General features: G+C 42.2%; 1 pseudogene; it reads left to right on the forward strand.

Annotated features, from left to right (window-relative positions):
* Positions 1–6,405: 6,405 nt before the first annotated feature.
* On the forward strand, positions 6,406–22,672 carry LOC149462881 (E3 SUMO-protein ligase KIAA1586-like; annotated as a pseudogene).
* Positions 22,673–23,743: the final 1,071 nt, after the last annotated feature.

Raw genomic sequence — 23,743 nt, forward strand, 5'->3', positions numbered from 1 at the left:
TGCACTGGATGAATTTTCTGCAGGATCTCCATTGCAGTCTATTGAACCAAAAACACAACCGTTTACATTTAAAAAAGTCCCTGACCCTTTTCAAAAACTCAGCGGCTCAAAAAAGCATAGATGTGAATGTATCCCATAGCAAACCATGTTAAATGGACAGTAGTGCTTTCTGCAAAAAACACTAAAAAATGCATGGGTGTGAACCAGGCCTTAGCTCAACGCAGGTCAACACAGAGTTATAGTGTGAATAGGACAACATTGGAAATTATTTTTTTTTCAGATGTCCTTCCATTGATCTGTGTTTTACAGGTGCACTATAACACAGATCAATGCACTGGTGTGAATTGGCCCTGAGATGTGATGGCTGCATTAGTTTTCTTTTTTTCGGTTTTCTTTCTTTTAATGTCACCAGTAAGCTTGTTGTTTCTCTCCTGTAGATTTAGCAGTTAGAGGGTTGAGAGCATAGCGTGCACACGGGGTGTGCCGGTTCTCATTTGTTGCCACAAGTTTTTGGAAAATGAAGACAAAAATGTATTTTTGCTTTTCTTTTTCAAAACCCTGTGACAAAAATGATATCTGCAAAATACTCACCATACCCCTTCTCAAATTCCTTGGGGTGTCTACTTTCCAAAAAGGGGTCATTTGGGGGGGGGGGTTGTACTATCCTGAAACTGTGATAGGTAGTGAAGAAGTGACATGAGGAAATATGCCCTTTGATAACCTGGAGGTGGTCATTGGATTTTTTGGGCCTGTATGTAGCTAGACTGCCAAGAAGTCTCTCACATGTGGTATCCCCATACTCAGGAGAAGTAGCAGAATGTGTATTGGGGTGTTACTCTACATATACCCATGGCACGCATGAACCATATATCATTTAGGTGACGACTTTGTGTAAAAAAAAAAAAAGGATTTGGTAATTTTTGTAATGGCAAAAAATAAAATCTTCCATGGACTTAACATGCCTCTCAGCAAATTCCTTGGGGTGTCTACTTTCCATAAAGGGGGTCATTTGGGGGGGGGGTTGTACTGCCTTGGCATTTTAGCGCCTCAAGAAATGTGATAGTCAGTCAAAGTAAAAGCTGCATAAATTCAAATAGATATACCATAGTTTGTAGACGCTATAACTTTCACTTAAACCGGGTGTCGGCAACCCGCGGCTCCAGAGCCGCATGCGGCTCTTTTTCACCTTGGCTGCGGCTCCGGAGCACACTGCCCACCAGGTGACAGGCAATAGGGCAGCAATGGGCAAACTACGGCCCGGCGGACCTTTTAATCCGGCCCGCGGAGCTAGGCTCCCGCTAGGCTCCTCTCACAGTCTGCCCTGAAGACCGGTGTAGCATGAAAATCTGTCTCCTATGAGGATCTGTCCCCCTCGACGTATCTGCGCATGTGCCGGAGATCGCCGATCGGCTGCTAATGCCTGAAACTGGCACATGCGCAGATACGTCGAGGGGGACAGATCCTCATAGGAGACAGATTTTCATGCTACACCGGAACGGAGCGGGAACGCGGTGAGAGTAACGCGCGGAGCAAAGGTAAGTGAATTGACCTTTGGGGGACTTGGGGACTTAATATGGGGGATGAATTAATATGGGGGATGAATTACTATAGGGGGGATGAATTACTATATGGGGGATGAATTACTATGGGGGATGAATTACTATATGGGGGATGTATTTTCAGTTTTAAAAATGTGGCTCTCAAAATAAATTTCAATCGTGGTTTTGGCGAGATTTGGCTCAGTTGAAAAAAAAGGTTGCCCACCACTGACTTAAACCAAATAATATACATGTATTGCAATTTTTTTTACCAAAAGACATGTAACAGAGTACATTTTGGCCTAATATTATGACTGAGTTCACAAGAACTTTTTTATAACCTAAAAGTTGAAAATATTGTTTGTTTTTTTTCATTTCTATCTTTTTTCGATTATATCAGAAAAATAAAAACCCAGTGGTGATCAAATACCACCAAAAGAAAGATCTATTTGTGTAAAAAAAAAAAAAAAAGGACATGCATTTGTTTGGGTACAGCATTGCATAACCACGCAATTACCAGATGAAATAGCACAGTACCAAATAGCAAAAAATGACCTGGTCATTGAGGGGGTAAATCTCCCAGAGGGCAAGTAGTTAACACAAGAACATACATTCTACATTAATAATTATGCTATCAAAATTAGTGTGTGCTGTAAATTGCCTCTGTTTCTTCTTGATGGAGACTGCCATTTTGTTGAAGCCCAGAGCTGTCACTTCCTTATTGTAAATGTTCCCCCTCTCCTTGGTCTGAAAAACTATATGTCACTTTCTGTATTTAAAATATGTACATTTCTGGCCTTGAAAGTATTTCTTGGCTCAGTTAGAGAGGAAGGCTGACAGAAGCTTTAAAATGCTGAAGTTCACATGCTGTCATGAGGGAGAAAGAAGACGTTATCAGGGAGATAAGATGAGACACCATCCTTGTAAGTTTAACTCTCGTGTCTCCCTGGCAGCAGGAGTTTGTCCTGTAACCTCTCCTGCTTTTCTTTTCTCTCTCTATAATCTGTGTTCCCTCAGCACAACCTGTGTCATTCCTGTTGCTTTCTCTCCTCTTCATAAAACAAACTCTTTAAACTGTCACTCTAGTGACTCTGATTTTAGGTACAGTGCCCAGAATAAACAGAAACTGAGCATGTGCAGAGTGAGACAGTGCATTACTGGATTTTAAACAACATAGGCACTTATTTTTAATGCTTTGCATAGCTATACCTGAAAAGGGGGCCAGCCTGAAGTGATCTAACAGGACATCATTTTCTGACTAAAGTTCCACTTTAGCTCATTTTAACCACTTCAATACTGGGCACTTATACCCCCTTTCAGCCCAGGCCAGTTTTCAGCACTCTCATTGTGAATGACAATTGCGTGGTCACGCAACACTGTAGCCATATTACATTTTTATCATTTTTTTCCGTACAAATAGAACTTTCTTTTGGTGGTATTTAATCACCAATGGATATTTTATTTTTTGTTAAAAAAGGCAAAACATTTTGAAAAAAAATGTTTCTTTGTTTCTGTTATACAGTTGTGCAAATATATAATCTTTCTTCATACATTTAGGCCAAATTGTAATCTGCAACATTTCTATGGTGAAAAGAACCCAAATCAGTGCATATTGTTTACTTTGTAGGAATATTATAGAGTCCAAAATCTATAGATTATTATTATTATTATGCAGTATTTATAAAGCGCCAATAGTTCGCTCAGCGCTGTACATTACAAAGGGGGACAGAACATGTGACAGAACAATACCAATACAATGCAAAACATGAAGGGATTGAGGGCCCTGCTCTTTTGAGTTTACAATCTAGGAGGGAGGTATATATCTGAAAATTGATCAGTCCTGATGGCCCATCTCATTTCCTGAGGCCTGAAAACTACAGGACAGTACAGATATCTCCCAAATGACCCCTTTTGGAAAGTAGACAGTCCAAGGCATGGCGAGTTTAAGTTATTTTTTGTCACTTTTTTTGGAAAATAAACACATTTTAAAAAAATGGGGTTTTTTTTCCCCATTTTTTTTTTTACATAGTGTCACCAGTGCAGTACAGTGTCATCATATAACTGGTGTGACAGTGATCAGGGACACAGACTGGTGACAGTATGCACAAAAAAAAAAATTTTTTTTAAATATTTGTTTCCTTTTTTAATTCTTTTTTTTCAACATACTGTGACCAGAGCAATACAGTATTACCATAGTAACACTGCACTACTTTGGGGAAGTGATCCAGGTTTTTTATTTTTTTACATATTATAATTGCTTATACCAGTGAATAATTTTTTATTAATTTTTCAATCATTTCTAATGAATAAAATTGATTGATTCATTATTCCTGTTTACTATACACAGTTGTTAGCTGTGATTGGCCACAGGTAATCACATGTGTACCATTGTCTGTACCATGTGATCACTGTGACCAATCACAGATCAACATAATAGTACACAATGAATGGACTGAACGAATGCCATCCATTGTGTAAAATGGTCATGTGATCTGCTGTGAATGGTCACAGTGATCAGATGGTACCAGTGGACACAGCAGGTGACAGATCATGCCACATCATGGCCCCTGGGGAGCACAAGGTGTGTCCCAGGGAGGGCATCATTTGACATCCGTCTCGAATGACAAGTGGCTCACCCAGCCATCATGTGAAGAACTGATTAACTTCTATTGCTCTCAGCCTGTTACAGGGTGTCTACATTTGTTCTCCATAGTCCCAATGTATGTAGGAATGTAGCCACCCTCTCTTACTCACTCCCAAGATGGACTAGGGACTGTGGTCTATGGGATATGTAATATGTATAGAGCAGTGCACATGACAAGATGCACTGCTCTATGGAAGTGATGGGGAAAAGGAGATGTTCTGGAACTCATGAAAGACATTACATTACATTACAAGACAAGGCAAGGCAGAAAAACATAGTAAGAAAACATGTTATGAAAAACAGATTACAGGAGCATTAAGTAGTGAGCGTATTTGGATTATTTTTGGAGAATAAGGATATAATTTAGTGTAGCTTGAATAAAAATGTGACAGCAGTTCTTAGAGTTTCTCCCTCTCAAAAACTAAAAAAGTTTTGGTCAGATTTGAGTTCTAATGATTTCCTTTAATTAAATTTTTCTCATTTCTAAAGCTCCTTAACACAAAAAAATGCATATATGAAAGAAGCCAAGTTTAAAGCGACAAGCGCTGAAAAGTTATTAAAAACATACTTGGCCCTTTTAAACCCAGCTGCATGAAGACATGGGAACCAGAAAGAACACAAACACAATGGACGGTTAATTTAATATTTTAAATTAATGCTGTGGGGGTGTGAGAGGCAACAAAGGCCCTACAACTTTGAATAAATAAAATAATTTGTGGTCTAACCATAACTTCGCTGTAGGCAGAGGTTAGCTACCTATAGCAGCAGCTCTAGGCAAAATAAAAAAACTTTAAATAGGAAAAGACCTATTGTAAAATGAAATACAAAGGCCCGGCTATATACAGTCTTGGCCCATTAAAGAACTAGCATCTGTTTTGTTTTTTATCAGTAGCAGTGACTCAGTAAAAAAAAACTCCCTCTGGCTAATTCACAGTACAGTGTTCACAAAGAAACATTTATGCAATGTAATTGCACAATTCATCCCATAAAGCTTTCTTCTCTGGTGATGAATTTTGGAGAATAGGATTTGGCATATTGTGTGATGGGAATCACCAGTGAGAAGGATGTTCATATCGTAACAATTTGTCCTTATCTGCCCTACCTGTACCATAGCCATGAAGCACATGTACTACAACATAGATCTGTGGGACTGTTCGGCTAAAAATGGAGTGGAACCATGGAAAAGGAACCTGTTCAGAGGGGTCATTATGTAAGCTGGCCATAGGTAGATCGAAATTTGTCCAGTTGAATTTCAATCCATCTATGGCCATTTCCGATTGTCACAAGTCAATCTAACAACTTCTGTCAAATGGTAATGTTAGAAAACATATTTTGATCAGTGGCTTCAGCTGCTGATCAGTGTATTCTGATAGCAGAAAGATTCCACTGTCAGAATACAACAGCACAGTGGTGAGGATTCCTCCATCCACCTCACTTGTTTGTTTTTTTCTATCAGCCCGCTGGCCAATCAAAAAAAAACAACAACAAATTAGACTCTTTGCAGTGGACATATCCTATACCATTCTCCTTCACACACTCCTGCTTGCTGTTGTGTAGTAATCAATTTTAGATGTATTGTTAAAAATATGCAGCCATCAATAGCCATATTTATTTTGTAACAGACGGTAAAGTGTTTTATTTTACATTTGGTTGGTAGACAATGCTTTCTAAATACAAAAACCTGTGTTTTTTTTTCTTTCCTGAATTCACCCCTTGTCAGTTGAAAGGGTTCGTTCACCTTAAAAAAATACTTTATTATTCCACTCTCCAAGGCCTTCCAGCCAACTTGTATTTGTCAATGAAGCTGAATAAACACAATTTGCCAGAGAGGGGATTCCTCCATCTTACTGCCAGGAACCTTTCTAAGCCAACACTGCTTGTCCCAAGAGTCACATCTTCACTGTGACAGCCAGTGCTCCTATCACAAAACCCAAAAAAAGAAGCTAGGTAGAGTGAGTACTGTGTAAACTCCAGGCTGCTACCTGGCACCTACATGGGACTGATAACTCTCCAAAACGCTCATATGACAGTGCTGGGCGTTTGAATGTCTCATAAACAGCATGCTATCATGGGGGTAAGAAGAGAGCGAGTCACAAGCTCCCCATAGCTAGAAGTACTGGGTTGTTTTCTTTGCTATTGGTGACAATTAGACGGGAGGGTAACAGCAGCCCACAGTCTCTAGGATCTCTCACACAGTCTGTACTCACAAATGTCTTCAGACAAATGGATGGCTCCCTCCAATGTCCTCGAGACAACTCTACTAGTGATCCCAGACCAGATCCAACAAGAGACAATCCCTCAGTCAGCTTCCAGGATTCTCAGCTAGCCCAGTTGAGGCCTCATGAACAGCAAGTACACGGCAAGAAGCAAGTTCTCTTGGCTGGTCTCCTCCTATCCAGCACAAGATAAGAAGACCTTAGATCTAGGACTATTTATACCCATTTCCCAGCAGCCACTTGTGCATGGCCCACAACGATTGGCTGGGACTGCGAAAATATTCATGTTACCCATTTACATTACTCTACACCAGGCCCGGACTGGGACAACAAATAGGCCCTGGCATTTTAGGTTGAGCAGCCAATTTTTCAGGGGGAGGGGGAGGGGGGGGGGGAAGGTTGGTGGTGACAGGATATTCACAGAGTAGGTCCTTAGGTCCTCTGCATTGTAAAGTAAAGGGGCTCTGAAATGATCACAGTGTAGTCCCCTTTATATCACAGTGCCCCTTGCAGTCATGTCCCTGCCTCTTTTCTCTCTAGTCACAGTGCCCCCTTTTACACTTTGCCTCCCCTGCACAGTCTTACCTTTGGCAGGGCAGAGGCAGGGTTCAGCCTGTGTGTCCTCTCCAGGGTCTCTGGATCATAATAATAAGTGGGTGATCAGCTTGTGAATATAAAAAGACTCCCGCTCTCTGTGCAGATCTGCCATTCCTCCCACCCCCTTCTCTGCTGATAGGATGACATCATTGGCAGGAGACCCTGGAGAGGCCATAGGCATGGCCGCATAGCACCCCCTTCTCTTGAGCACTCTGTATATCAGATCTAAGTATATCACTCTCTCTTTATATATGGGATTCCCCTCTATATATTAGATCTCTCTCCTATTTCTCTATCCTTTTCTCTCTCTCGCTCCCTCTCTCCGGGATCTCTATTTCTCTCTGTATTGCCACTCTTGGGGCAACCAGAGCTCTGTCTGTACCTCTACTTCTTCTGGCTCTCCACAGGTTACTTGTTGTTGCTCTGGAGCCAATGACCAGGCATGGTCCCTGAATGCTCCTCCCCAAGTCTGGGTCTGGAGTCCCGCCCCCTCCTCTATCTTCTGTGTTTGATCTGTGCACTGCTCAAGAGGGATTAGGGCTGGATCGGCCGGGAGATATCAGTGCAGATCTCCCGCTCCTCTCGCAGCAGAACGGGAGAGAAGACACAGGCATGGCTGCATAGCGGGAGGCGAGTGGTGACCGCGGTCTGCGTTAGCCCCGTCTAGACCACTTCTGCTATGCAGCCCAGTCATCAACAGGCCACAGACCAGTACCAGCCCAGGGGTTGAGCATGGTGGACTGGCCCACCAGGAAAATGTACATGCCCCTGATCTGCAACCTGTAGTTCGCAATCTGGGCTTGCCGACCCACCATCCCAGAGCATCTGAGTGCATCAAGGCTGTGCCAACAGCAGAGGAAGCAGTTGGCTGTGGAGAGAGCTGGAGCCGCTTAAGCTGATGCTTCTTCTGTAGTGATACACCAGTTTTCAGACACTAGTGATGCACCAGTTTTTACCTGACCCCCCCCCCCCAACCACTGGTGTAGCATCGCAATGGCAACCCCACCCCATGCTCCCAGCAGGTTTCCTATTGCCTATGCGCGAAGTGCACTGCATTATGTGAATGGGCTGCAATCATCTGGAACCTTGGAAGTTTCCCAGAAGGCTGTGGGGGGGGTGCCAAACTTCTGGCTCAGTCTGCTGCGGCGAACTGAGCCAGAAGTGGGAGTGAGTACCTGTCAAAACCAGATACTTGCTCCTCCCCCAAAACGTGCCAAATGTGGCAGTGGAGGGGGGAGGGGGGGCAGCAAAAAAGTAGAGTTTCCACTTTTGGGTAGAACTCTGCTTTAAGCTAAAGTCAATATGCACAGCAAAAAAAAAAAAATCTAATAAATTCTAGAAGTCCTGCAGTTCAGAATTAAACCAATAGCTTCAGCCCTGAGATGTTTCTTTCCCCAGTGAGCAGAGGAACTACCAATGAAAGATTAGAAGAACTGAATTTATTCTCTCTTGAGAAGAGGAGATTAAGGGGGGATATGATCAACATGTATAAATACATCAGTGGTTCATATAGTGAACTCGGTGTAGAGATATTCACTCTGAGGTCATCACAGAGGACAAGGGGGCACTCTTTACGTCTGGAGGAAAAGAAATTTAATCTTCAAACACGGAAAGGTTTTGTCACAGTGAGTGCTGTGAAAATATGGAATAGACTCCCTCAAGAGTTGGTTCTGGCCAACTCAGTGAATTGCTTTAAAAAAAGGCCTGGATTCTTTCTTAGATATACAGAATATAACTGGATACTAATATTTATATGTAAAGTTGATCTAGGGTATATCCAATTTTTTTCTCCCTGCAGGAGCAAATTGGATCTTGCATTGCTGGTTTTTTGCCTTCCTCTGGATCAACTGTGGGTATAGGATTATAACTTTTTTTTTTTTTTTTAATGGTTGAACTTGTGTCTTTTTTCAGCCATACTATGTAACAAGCAAGGCTAGCTCACTTTGGGCTCTTAGAGGCAGGTGACAGGGTTTATAGTTTAACCACTTGCCTACCAGGCACTTATACCCCCTTCTGTACCAGGCCAGTTTTCAGCTTTCAGCGCTGCCGCACTTTGATTGACAATTGCGCGGTCATGCAACATTGTACCCATATGAAATTTTGATCATTTTTTTCTCACAAATAGAGCTTTCTTTTGGTGGTATTTAATCGCCACTGGGCGCTTTACTTTTTGCGCTATAAATAAAAAATATGCAAAAAATTTGAAAAAAAAAAAAAAAAAAAGTTTGTTTCTTTTATAAAATTTTTCAAACAGGTATCTTTTCTCCTTCACTGATGTGCATTGAGGCAGCACTGATGGGCACTGATAGGCAGCACTAAAGGGCACTGATAGGCAGTACTAATGAGGTGGCACGGATAGGCGGCACTGATGGAGAGCACTAATTAGGGGTCACGGATAGGCGGCACTAATATGCAGCACTGATAGGCGGCACTGATAGGCGACACTGATGATGGGTACTGATAGACGGCACTGACTGGCATCACTGCTGGGCACTGACTGGCGGCACTGACTGGCACAACCCCTGGGCACTGACTGGTGGCACTGACTGGCAGCACTGCTGGGTGGCACTGGTGGGCAGCACTGGTGGGTGGGCACAGGTGGGTGGCACTGCTGGGCACATGTAGGTGGCACTTCTGGGCACAGGTAGGTGGCACTGCAGAGTGGCACAGGTGGGTGCACTGCTGGCCACAGGTGGGTGCACTGATGGGCACGGGTGGGCGGAGCTAGTGGGCGCACTGCTGGGCGGAACTTGCGGGTGGCACTGATCGGTGCCGATCCCCGCTCTGACAACTGCCGGTTCTCGGCAGTACTTTCCTCACGATCTGACAGCGTGAGGAAAGTGCAGCCGAGAACCGGCAGGGCGGGATATTTAAAGGTCCCTGAGCTGTCATTTCGTTGCCTTCTGGTCTTACCTGCTTCCTGTGTTCCTGTACCTGTGCCTAGTAAGTTATTGACCCGGATTACTCTTGACCTTGCTGATTTCTCCTGCCCAGACCCTTGCTTGCCTGACCTCTCTCCCTGGATGCCCCTTATTAGATCTGACCTCCTGTTGCTGACCTGGCGTGTGACCCGACGATTCTCTGCCTGCTCCCTTGTACCTTACCGTCCTCTACATTACCGACTCGGCCTGTCTGACTACGCACTTGCTCAGCCATCCATCCATCCATCCATCCCATCGGGGTCACCCGACCTCCTCACATCTGGCTCTCCCTGGTTGGAACCCCTGGCGAACACCACTACCACTGACAGGTGTGCTCAGTAGAGGCGACCTGGTCTCGGGGTACTACAAGTCCATCCCCACCATCAGGGGCCCTGGTGAACAAGTACCCTGGGGCTTAGACTCCGCACTCTGGGCACGCCTGACCAGTGGAGTGCTAGTGGTGCCGCTCGGCGGTCCCTCACACTTGCATTTCCCTCTGATCAGCGTGTCATTGGACACTGCTGATCACGTGGTAAAAGGCCGCTGTGATTGGCCTTTTACCACATCACGTGATCAGCTGTGTCCGTAGGACACAGCGATCACAGAGATCGCCGGGTGCGCGCCCCCTGGGGCGCGCAGGAGAGCGCGTTCTGGGAGGACGTCATATGACGTCCACCCAGAACTGGCCGGCCGCAGTGAAGCCATCATTCGGCTATCTGCGGTCGGCAGCTGGTTAACTAAAGGCAAAACTTTTTTTGTGTTTTAGACAGAGTGGAGATGGATTAGAACACGTGTCAATTGTTATTGCTGCCTGTTCTCCTGTTAGGGAAAGTCACCCTATTTGTCCTGTTTACCTTTTTTATTGAAAGCGAAAGTAAAAGAAAATCCCAAATTTTGGGTTGTCCCTAGAAAAGTAATAAAGGGGAATCTTCCAATAGGGACACTAGTTCTGGTGACCTGGGTGTTCCCAATAAATTTCTTTGATTTGCAGGGCTTCCCTCTCACTTCCTGTTTGGTTATGAAACAGGAAGTGAAGGGAAATCTCCACAATGGGACATGTGGTGAAGAAAAAAAAAAAAAAAAAGGGTTTAAACCCTCCCTTGTTTTATCCAAAATGAAAAAAAAGGTTTTCCTGTAGTTCTAGTTTAATTTAGAGATGAGGAAAGAGCTCATTATTTAGAAGGGTTAATGTCCCTTTCACTGCAGTGAAAGATCTTCTACGCTCTTGGTAGGGCCCAAGTTAGTGTACTACAAGAATTCAGATCTCCTTGGATGCAAAAAAAAAGGTAGACATTCCTTGAAGGATTAATGCAAAGAACAACACTACCCCTTTAATTGACATTCAGCTTGGGCAGTGTGACGATCGCGGCGTCAGACCCCAGCCCTTCTCACCACACTCGTGACCGATGGACTAGCCAACCTAAAACCGTGCTGTCACGTGCGTAACAATGCCATGCCCAGCTGCACTCTGCACAAAGATTTTCCAGCTACTGGACCACAATCTGCGTACCTGCAGCCTGGGAGCGATTGTTACTGGGTCAGGTTAATTACACAATTAACCCTTCACACTGCCACCACCTCCTTTTGTACAGAGAAAGAGGAAACTCAGCAATAACACTATGATGTTTGCCTAAGCATCTGTATACCGCTGTCACTGCAGACAGAGATATACAGAAGTTTAAAACACACACAGTAGCGCTCTTCAGAGGCAGGAATTCTTAGCTTGCGTTAAAGAGCTTTAGAAACAGTTCAACACTTTCAGAAAGTAAGATTTATTATTAAAATTCAAAAAGGTGCAATAAAAATATTTACAGAAAAAGATGTAGCATATATATATATATATATATATATATATATATATATATATATATATATATAACAATATACAGAGAGCAATAACAAGGCAAAGAGATAACAGAAAGAAGTTCAGAGAGATAAGTACTTGCCGCCAGCCTTGGTTTAGCAGATCAAGTTTCCTGAGCAAAAGGGCCTTTATCTCCCAAAGTTGGTTCTGATGTTAAAAGGGAGAATTCTTCAACTTAGCTCAACTCAGCTTAGCTTTTCTTTTCTAGGAACTCAGCAGGGTGTCTCCCTGAAGCAGAGAACCAATCGCCTCATTTGGGCGGGTGTTGCAGGTGGAGACCCAAGCTAGAACCAAAATCCTTCCCAAGTTGGTACCAGGGCAATAACTTTCCCTGGATACATGTAACATTCTATCCACGAGTAGATTAATCTGCAGAATCGCCTGCCGAATGTCTAGATATGAAATATGACATACCTGCTGGGAGCTTTAAGGAGATATCATTTTCTGCTCTCCTGTAGATGTTAGCTAGGGGGGTAATATATCAGACGACTTGTATTAAAGTGACTGGTCTGAATATATGCCTGGTTTTATGCAAGTCTTTCATATTCCAAGATGTGAAATCATAGGGGAAAATGGATTTTGAATGTGATGTCCGTTTTACGGTTTATCTGGAATGTCTTTGAAGCTCAGTGAAGGGCTTGGTTTATGGCTTTACGATCCTTTTCCAGCAAGAGTCTCGCAGACCTACGGGGGCCAGGCTAATTGGGGTTTATAACCATGAGCTCTCCTGCTGGGCCTTGATGCCTTTTTGAACTCAGCATCCAGGGACCACGTGTCACTCAACAGAGGGGGATTTGTCTAGGAGAGAGAGAGATACAAGATGGAGGATCCTTAGCAAGATGGAGGACCACATCCATCTTTGTATGCACAATTGCTACAGGCAGTACCTCTTTAACAGATGAGATGAGATGCAGATTTTACACAAGGGGTTTTAAAGGGGTGGACAGAAGCACTTGATGGTAAGGGTAAGTCCTCTTTATGCCACAATAGCAATTAACAATGAAAGGCGTCCCTTGATGAATGTGGGCCAATTGCAGAAGAAGCTGTGATATGGCTTGGCCTGCGGAGGGCGGACACTGCAGTAGGCTCTTGTGACTGGATTATGCTGTAGGTTTGTTTGCCAATAGGCCAAGTGAACTAGGCCTCAACTTGTGCACAATGTCAGTAACTAGGTAGAGAATGGCTGGCTTTGACAATGTCAGTGATTACTCAAATAACCTGAAAATGGGACTCTCTCACCCTTCAGGTAACTGGTGGTCTTTCTGTAGTTGGGGGGCCCCCAGCAGTCCTGCGGTTCCTCCTTTAGAGATCCCGCCTGACAGCAGCACTCTATTTGCTGGCCAGCAGGATGGTCCTTCAGACTCATTGGCAATGACAGCAGATAGCAATTCCTTGCTTTTCCTCCATTCTCTCACTCTGCGCCTGGTCTGATCCTCGGGCATTCCACACAGCCTTCTCCAAACAACCACCTTCCAACTCACCCAGCTCACTTCCTGCCCCTGGGTTCCCGGGCTTCTGTAGATATCTGCCTCTGCCCACATGCCAGCTTCTCTGGGAAATATAGTCTTTTAATCCGCTGTCTCACAGCAAAATCCATGGTCAGCCTACAAAGTCCATAAAGCTTTTCACCAAAGTGTGTGTGCCACTGAGTTGCAGGACACTGCCACCTTATGTCTCTTAACATCCTGCATTCTGAATAATAGCAGGGTGTTACATCTATTTCCTGGTAATATCTCACAGCCAAGTTAAATGGTATCTATACTTGTGTTCTTATAAGTGCATGCAGTGACTTTCATTCAACCAGCTGTGTCAGAGGGGCTGAAGCTGATGTTAGAGTCAAGGCGCAGGACAGAGTGTCCAAGTTACCAAGCAGTTCTTTTGGGGTAGCACTACACAAGCATGGTATATTTTTACATACCGACATTGGTCCAGCTTGTACCAATGCAACTATATATACCATAACTGGTGCCCCTGGAAGCTGGAATCAGTTAACATGGGTCTAAAGGCTCATTCTATGCATGAAGGTAACAAACCTGTGTGCAGCAGCCCCCTCAATACTTCCCTGAACCCCATCTCGATCCAGCTATATCCATGAGAGCCTCAGCTCTCTGGGGACTCTCACTCCTGATTGGCTGAGACAACAGCGGCTTGGGAGTATGCCTGTTTGGGTGCCTCCAGAGCAAGGTGCTTGCTCTAGAGGCACTCAGCCGGAGGGAAAGGCCAGGTGCACCAGCAGGAGACCCAAGAAGAGAAGGAAACTGGCAGCTCTGTGCAAAACCATTGCAACATAACATATATATATAAATATTAAACAAAAAAAAACCCCACAAGACTTTAATATCACTTTAAGTAGGCAACGCTATTCCAGTGATCTCCACTTTCCTCTGGGTTCTGTGCCTGAGTGGCCGGTCTGATCCACTGTGAATACAGGAGGTTACCTGCTTTGTATGAATCAAAGGATGTTTTACATTCATTCAGAAAATGCAAAGCATTCTCTGAATGACTCCATGCCGAGTGGCTGAGAATGTATCAGGCTGGCTGCTCAGCAAGGTACCCGGAAAGAAGTAGAAATCACTGGATTAGTGGTGTCTATTTCAGTGATTGCCAGCTTCCCAGGGCACAGGCCAGGTATGGTATATACTGTACATAGTTTCATATGTCCAAGATGAACCAATGTAGCTACAGTTGTGTTCAAAATAATTGCAGTGTGTTGAAAAAAAGTGAATAAAGCTCAAAATCCTTCTAATAACTTTTTTCCATACACACAAATGCATTGGGAACACTACATATTCTATTCCAAATCAAAAACATGAAGAAAAATATATCAAATTTGTGTTGTTCCTCTAAAAACAATTGAAGAAAAGTGAATATTAGACTGTTCAAAAAAATAGCAGTTTGTATTCTTCTTTACAAATGCAAACATTCACTATATAAACTGAAAAATGTTTGAAGATTTTGCTTTCCTTTGAATCACTTAATATTTAGTTGTATAAGCACTGTTTCTGAGAACTGCTGTACATCTGTGTTGCATGGAGTCAACCAACTTCTGGCACCTGTGAACAGGTATTCCAGCTCAGGATGATTTGACTACATTCATCAGTTCTTCTCTAATTTCTTGGTTTTGCCTCAGAAACTGCATTTTTGAGGTCACCCCACAAGTTTTCTATTGGATTAAGATCCGGGGATTGGGCTGGCCACTCCATAACGTCATTCTTGTTGGTCTGGAACCAAGATGTTGCACGTTTACTGGTGTGTTTGGGGTCGTTGTCTTGTTGGAACACCCATTTCAAGGGCATTTCCTCTTCAGCATAAGGCAGCATGACCTCTTCAAGTATTCTGATGTATTCAGACTGATCCATGATCCCTGGTATGCGATAAATAGGCCCAACACCGTAGTATGAGAAACATCCCCATATCATGATGCTTGCGCAACCATGCTTCACTGTCTTCACAGTGCACTGTGGCTTGAATTCAGTGTTTGGGAGTCGTCTGACATACTGTCCAGCCACTAGACCCAAAAGGAATAATCTTACTTTCATTAGTCCACAAAATGTTGCGCCATTTCTCTTTAGGCCAGTCAATGTGCTCTTTGGCAAATTGTAACCTCTTCAGCACATCTTTTTTTCAACAGTGGGACTTAGCGGGGGCTTCTTGCAGATAGCTTGGCTTCATATAGGCGTCTTCTAATTGTAACAGTACACAGAGGTAACTTTAAACCTTCTTTGATCTTCCTGGAGCTGATTGTTGGCTGAGTCCTTGCCATTTTGGCTATTCTTCTATCCATTTGAATGGTAGTTTTTCGCTTTCTTCCACGTCTTTCAGGTTTTGGTTGCCATTTTAAAGCATTTGCAATCATTTTAGTTGAGCAGCCTATCATTTTCTGCACTTCTTTATATGTTTTCCCCTCTCCAATCAACTTTGCAATCAAGGTACGCTGTTCTTCTGAACAATGTCTGGAACGACCCATTTTCCTCAGAATTTCAGAGAGAAATGCACTGTAACCAGCATGTACAACATTTGCTGCCTTCCTTAAATAAGGGCAATAATTGCCACCTGTTTTTCAAAGAATGAATGACCTCACTAACAGAACTCCACACTGCTATTATTTTGAACATGCCCCTTTCAATTAGTGATTCAATTACACAAAATCAGCGGCATGCATGTCATGACTGTTGGGTCTGTTGGATTTCTATTACTCTACTACACCTGCTAGTAAATTTGCCATGTAGAAATATAATTTCTACCAAAAACAGTGATTGATCAAGTTAGTGATGTCTGACTGCTATTATTTTGAACACAACTGTATATAAAAATCTTCCATTAATGAAATTCTATTTTAAGCTGGCCATACACTGATCAAAATTTCAGTCAGTATTATGTATTAGTTTTTTTTTTTTTTCTTTGTTCAGTCCACTGACTGAACAAAAAAAACCAAAATGCACTAAAAAGAGTATGGCTAGCCTAATTCTGGAAAGCTTACATCTTTAATAACTCAAGTTACACAAAGTATATCCTCTAAATTTACAACTTTCTATAATAATCAATATCTAACATTTCATTAAATATTTGGAGACTGCATATGATACAGCAGTGTAAAACTGGCCAGCAGGACATTTTTAATGAGAGAGAACTGGCCGAAATGTATTAGAGAAAGGCAGATAATGCAAGGCTAAGCCCAACTTTCCTATAAGAATTAAGATACTGCAGAAATTACAGCAGCATAAAAATGGTTGGTGCCAGGACAGTTTTATTCAGGGATATTAAGCCTAACCAGTGTATGCTTAACTTTTATCTATGGGAATAGAAGGGTGAGGTGAATGTGAGCGACAGTAACTCAACATAAATAAGTACATGCATTTTGAAAAGTACAATTTTAATTAATATCTCAATGAACACAAGAACAATTTCCAAAATGTTGACAAAGCTGAGTTTTATAGAACGTTTGTTTAGCTCGTTGCATGAAAGTAACAATAATAATATAACTTAGATTACAAAATTTCCAGTTTTACTCAAATTTGTTGATGCAAAAATGAATACACCCCCACAACAAAATCTACTACATCTAGTATTTTGTATCACCTCCATGATTTGTAAGGACAGCACCAAGTCTTCTAGGCATGGAATGAATACGAGAGGTGAAGGCTACAAGAACATTAGTAAAGCTTTACTTATCAGTCAGAATGCTGTAGCAAAAGTGATACAAAAATTTAACAAAGATGGAACTGCAACCATCTCAGAGATGTCCAGACCGTCCATGGAAGTTAACACCTCGACAAGAGCATCTTCTGATGGGAAGGGTTGAAGAAAAAAAAAAAAAAAAAATCACCATGCAAGTTCACTGAATTTAGCTAAAGAAGAAACTGGGGTTATTGTTTCTTGTGAAACAATATGGCGAACACTGCAAAGGAATGGCATGTTTGGCTGCTGTCCACAAAAGGATACCTCTCCTAAAGCCCATGCACAAAAAAAGCTCGCCTGGAATTTGCCAGGGCCCATGCTGAAAAAGAAGACTACTGACGATTTGTACTCTGGAGTGATGAAACCAAAATAAAATGTTTTTGGAACGGATGGCTTCAAAACTGTATGGCATCGCAAAGGTGAGGAGTATAAAGAAAAATGCATGGTGCCTACAGTGAAACAAGGTGGTGCCAGTGTCCTTCTGTGGGGCTGCATGACTGCCGCTGGTTATGTCAGGGAGCTGCATTTCAGTGATGGCATCATCAATACACAGACGTACTGCTCTATATTGAAAGATGCTGCCATCACATACCTGAAACAAAGCGGCCAGAGGCCATGAAGGGATCAAGCAGCTGCAGTCAGAGAGTGGAAGGCGGAGTGCTCTGCACTCCTCTCCACCTCTCCCTGCAGACTGAGCGGAATCTCATTTTGGCGCCAGTAGCGAGGTGTGGTGCAGCCCTGGGGTCGACTCGTGGACTCATTGGATCCAGAGTGGGTAGCTAGCCTTCCTCCTCAGCCTCCTGTTTGTGAAGGGACTAGTGAAAAAAGTTTTATGGTGATAAATAATTTATAAACAATGTTGCTGAATGGGGGTTGTGCTGTGCCTGCTGTGACTGTCTCTGTGATGGGCTGGGCTGTCTTTGCTGTACTGAACTGTCTCTTGAGTCTTTAATGGACTGAACTGTCTCTTTGCTGAATTGGACTGCCTCTTTGCTAGACTGAACTGTCTCTTTGCTGGATATTTGGGAATGTCTCTTTGCTAAATTGCTGAAAAATGTGGGGATTTTTTTTGCTGAATATATGTTGTTGTCTCTTTGAATATTTTGGGATGTCTCTTTGGGGCTGTCTCTTTACTGGATATTTAGAGATGTCTCTTTACTGAATATATGGGGAAGTCTCTTTGCTGGATATTTAGGGCTGTCTTTTTTCTGAATATATGGGGATGTCTTTGCTGAATATTTGTGGATGTGTCTTTGCTGAATACATGGAAATGTCTCTTGCTGAATATTTGGGGATGTCTTTGTTTATTTGTGGATTATTTGGGAATGTTTCTTTCCTGAATTATATGTAGATGTCTCTTTGAATATGTGTGGATGTCTCTTTGCTGAATTGCTGATTTGGGGAGGTTTCTTTGCTGAATATATGGGAATGGTTCTTTGGCGAATATATGGGGAATCTCTCTTTGCTGAGTTGCAGAATATTTGGAGCTGTCTTTTTGCTGGATTTTTTTTTGGGGGGGGGGGCTGTCTATTAATGCTTGAGGGATCTATTCTTGTTGTAGTGGGTATATTATATTACTACAGTAACAAACTCACAGGGATCATGCACATGGGTGCTTAAAGCTGTACAGTAGGGATGAGCTTATGTGTGTTCGGATACATGTCCAAACTTGCCTAATCTGCCCTGCTGGGAAGCTGTCAAAGCCATCAGCCAGTCATAGGTGGCAGAGGCATTTCGCAAAGCCACATGTTTATAAGGGCTGTCTATACAGTATGTGAGGCATCACAGCAAGGAAAGCCTCTGCTACCTATGATTGTCAATTTGCAGGGAAACCTTCCTGGCAGGATAGCTCAGGTGGGTTTAGACTTGTGTCTGGGCACGTTTTGGTCCCCGTGAGTCGCAGGCCTTGTGTACATCCGGATGCCAGAAAAAAAATCAATGGCAAGCTGAAATACACAGTGGCTGTATGCATATATTGATACACACCATCATGTATGTACAACTTCTGTGTATTTCAGCCTGGCATTGGTTTCTACAGGATGTTGGCAGCTACCTATACCTCGTGGCCACCCAAGTATGCCTTTTTTTTTTCCCCACTGTATGGTTTTGAATGCTGGTGTACATGAGCCCTCAACTCCCTTTTCAGCATGGTGCCGTAGTGCACAACACAATAAAATTGCAGCATACATTGAGGCAAATCTGAGATCAAAATGTGAAATTTTGCAGTTTGTTTGCGTTTTCCTTTAGGATCCCTGTAATTCTACAGTCTGCAGTCTACAGCCTACAGTCTGCATGCCTGCCTAAGTCCTACATACCTGCAGCCCTCACGTGTGCACCCTTCCTTTTATGAACCCTGGTATGTAAAAACCTCTAGGTTTATTGAAAGTGCAGTGTTTGGGCTTGATATAAAGTCTGAAGGCAAAGGGTTTGGGGCTGATCACAAGGGGAAGGGGGGGGGGGATGTTGTTAATTTGAAGTCTGAAGGTGCTGGAGCTAATTTAAAGGTATATAAAACAAGTAAAGGGTTTTGTGCTGGTCAAAAGTTATTGTGCAGCATGTGAGAAAGGCAGCTCTGTAATCAATACTTATTGGTTATCTCTTCCAGGATCTCTGTAATTGGAGGCCCATCTGCAGCACTCACATGGACAACGCTTCTACTTTTCAACAGATATGAAAAAACTTTTGGGTTTTACAAAGGTGCAGTGTTTGGGACTGATCTGAGATCAAAAAGGTTAAAGTGGCTCTAAAGGCTGTCATTTTAACTTAACGAATTCCCTTCATTAAAAAAGGTAAAAACACCAACTGTTAACCCCCCCCCCCAATCCCTAAACACTTAGGCTCCTGCTGATGTCAGTGAAGTCCTCTTAGCAGGAAGTGGGGGTGTGTGGCTGAGCACAGAAAGAAGACAACGCGGGTGGGGACTGGCAAAGAAGTGCTAAGGGACATCACTGTGAATTTAGGTGGCACAGAGCAGGTAACAGGTAAGTATAACTTTTTTTTGATTAAATAAATAAGAAGAATCTTTAGAATCACTTTATGTTAGGGTGAAGGGTTTGGTGCGGATTTTGTTGGGATGCTGTAGGGCTGTGTGAGAAAGCTAGCTTTTTAATCAATATTTCTTTTCTGCTCTCTCTTTCAGAATCTCTGTAATTGGGAGGCTCACCTGCAGCCCTTATTTGTACCACATTGTTTTTACAAATGAAACAGGTATGTAAAAATCTCTGGTTTTATGAAGCTGCAATGCTTGGGTCTGATCTGAGGTCTAAAAGTGAAGAGTTTGGGGGTGATCTAATGTTTTCTTGTAATGCTATAGGACTGTGTTAGAAAGTTCTGCAATCAACACCTATTTGTTATCTGTTCCAGGATCTCTATAATCAGGGGCCCCCAGCAGCATACAGTCTGTACACCTACAGCCATCTTATGTATTCTGCTCTTCATGTGAGCCTGCAACAGGTATGCAAAACCATTTTTTTTGGTTAAAGGTGCAGTGTTTGGGCCTGGTCTGAGTTCTCAAGGTGAAGAGTTTTGGAGCTGATCAAAAGTTGTCATGTTGTAGGGCTGTGTGGGAAAGTCAACTCTTAAATTAATATTTATTTTCTGTCTCTTCCAGGATTTCAATAAATCGGAGGCCTGCCTACACTCTGCCCACCTCCAACCCTCATGTCACGTGTATAAGATTCTGCGTGTGAACCCAGCAACAGGTATGTAATACCCTGGTTGTTTATATTTTTGTTTTTTTAAGGTGCAGTGTTTGGGCCTGGTTGGAGTTCTGAAGTGAAAGGGTTTGGGGACTGATCAGAAGTTTTATTATGTTGTAGGGCTCTGTGGGAAAGTCAGCTCTGGAATTTTTATTTACGGTTTCTTCCACGATCTCTATAATTGGATGCCCACCTACAGTCTGCCCACCTACAGCCTTCACTTATACACCACCATAATTTTTTTGAATCCTGCAACAGGTATGACAAATCCGGTTTTATGAAGGTACAATGTTTGGGCTTGCTATGAGGTGTAAAGGTGAAGGGTTTGTGGCTGATCTGCTCTGAAGGAATAGATATGGTAATCTTCCCCTTTAAGCCACTCCCATTGTTAGTCAAATAGTTTATTATAAGCAAATTAATTTATTCATATGACCTGACATTGCTGACAACATAGGCAGTGCTTTATAATATATCATCAAGCTGTTACCTTCATTGTTAGTTTTCATCTATATTTTCAGACCATCTTCATCCATCCATTCATCATCCTTCCATCTACTAGACTAATTTACAAAGAAGTCAAATCCTTTATATAATTTTACCATGAAAAAGAACCACCTTTTTTGCCAATGGCAATAAAAAAAAAAAAAAAAAAAAAAAAAAAAAAAAAAAATTATGAATAAGTGAAGTAGGACAGGAAACACAGAACGGTCACACTGTTTTACAATCTGCATCTTATTCATGTGTTTGTTCACCACTTGAATTGGATTCTGTGTCTGATGAAGTTCTGCCTTCTACTTCAGACACACTTGATGGTCCTTTTTGCACTGATCCGGATAGTCTTGAAAGTTCTGAACTGCCAGGCCAAGCTGCTGGACTTTGGAACAAAAAAAAAAACAAAAAAAAAAAAACAAAACATTTTTTGCGAGAAGTAAAACTGGCTTGACTTCCATGATCAGAAGCTTTGGTGGAAGATGTGCAGAAACGTTGGTATTCTTGGAGTAGAAAAAAAAAAATGGCATGAAGAGGTCTTAGGAATGGGCAAATAATGAGATAACCAATTATGGCACCAAACTATCACAGCAGCTTACTTCAAGAAAAAAAATGTTTGATCACAAAGAAAGTTCTGTACACAAGGCCGCCTTAAGGATTCTGTTGGAACAAAAAATGAACATCTTGAAATGGTTTAAAAAAAAAAAAAAAAAACTTGGCTCAAGAGAAAGAAATAACGAAGAAGATCTTTCACACTGCATACAAAATAGCTAAAGAAAACCAGTTTAATAGTTTTTGCTCTGAAATAGATCTGCGGGAGTTAAATGGCATTATTATGGGCCACATCCTTCACTCAACAAATTAATATTGTGAATCACATCGCACAAGAAATGAGAAAAAAAAAACCTTGTTCATGAAATCATAAGATCAAAAAGTAAAATCACCCTTATAATTGATGAGTCAACCACAAAAATCTATACTGATTGTATATATGTTAGATTTCTTCTCGCATGCAGTGCCATGCATTCCCCAGTAAATTTCTCTTGCCTTGGTACCGCTTGACAGTGTTAATGTAAAAGGAATTTGCACATCTCTTCTTAACTGCCTACATTCTTATGGGATGTTGGACGACTACTTAAGACAACATTTGATCAGTGTTACATGTGATGGTGCAGCTGTAATGTTAGGAAATAAGAGTGGTGTTGACAAATTGTTGAAGGAGAAATTGCCTTCAATTATTCTATGGCACTGTGCTAATCACAGATTAGAATTGTCACTTGGAGATACGGTCAAACAAATATCAGGAATTAGTAGATTTAAGGCCTTTATGGATATGTTGTATGTACTATATCATGCATCTCCCAAAACTGCAGAGAATTGCATGCCTGTGCTAGCTCCCTAGAGGTGCAACTTTTGAAAATAGGACAAGCTCTTAGTACAAGATGGGTGGCATCTGTCTTAGCAGTGTGGGAGAGCTACAGAGCAAAGCAAATACCTCCCGGGACAAGAATGAAAAGGTGTATATAAGAAGGCATATTGAGAAAAATTACCACCACAAACTTTTTATTGGATTTGGGACTCGTGTGATGCTGTTCAAGAGTTGTCTGAATTAAGCTTAGAGTTGCAAGAACGAAGAATAAATCTCTACAGGGCAAATAAAAAAAAAAAAATAAAAACAAAAAAAAAAATACAAACCGAGCCAAGTTCTTATTATAAAGAAGCAGCTGTTGCCTCTGAAAAGCTCTTCTTCCAGGGAATCTCACTCCACAAAAAAGAAGCTAAGAATGACCCTCCTATAGATCCTGATGCTTTTTAGGAAAAATTAAAATCTGCAATACAGAGTAGACTACTTACTGAAAATTATTCTGCTCTTGCCAACTGTACCATGGTGCTTGACTCCAAACATTGGTCTGACAGACAATGTTGAGCAAAAGCTTACTTTTGGAGCGGGGGAAATTAGAAATTTGTCCACTAGATTCCAGTGGAACGAAAGGAAAGTGATCCATGCTTTCAGAGAGTATTTGCTTAATGACCTACACCCTCTTATAAATGCCATAGAAAGTGTTCCAATTTCATCGAGTGTGAAAAAGGATTCTCACAAATTAATTTGTTACTCCCAACAGAGCTTCCCTTCTAAGAAAAACCATTCAGGACTACTGTTTATTAGAGTTGATGGTCCTCCTCTACGGTGTTTTGACCCCTCTAAATATGTTGACTCATGGCTACCTCGTGATCATCACGCTGCTACTGATGTGAAAAGCAAAAAAGGAGAGAAGCAGAGAAGATACGTATGACAAGAATGCTGAAATCTGGAAGTGCCTCTGAGCTTACTTTGGTAAGTGCTGGATATTTCTAATTTTGCACATTTTACTACATTGCTTTCTATTAACAAATTAAAAAAATATATATTTGTATAGCCCCCCCGCAAATTGTACTTGGTTCTCTGTTCTCTAAAGGGGGCGGTCCTAGGGGCACGACTTAAGGGGGGGGGGGGAGAAATTCCTGCACCTTTATTCTGAGAAAAAAAGCCCTGCATATATGTGAACCACGCCTCACTTCAGTGCCATAAATGCTAAAGGGAAGACAAATGGGTTTATG

This window comes from Staurois parvus, unplaced genomic scaffold (assembly GCF_062004578.1).
Source record: "Staurois parvus isolate SC_StPar_1 unplaced genomic scaffold, SC_StPar_1.0 ptg000165l, whole genome shotgun sequence".
In the NCBI taxonomy this organism is placed as follows: Eukaryota; Metazoa; Chordata; class Amphibia; order Anura; family Ranidae; genus Staurois; species Staurois parvus.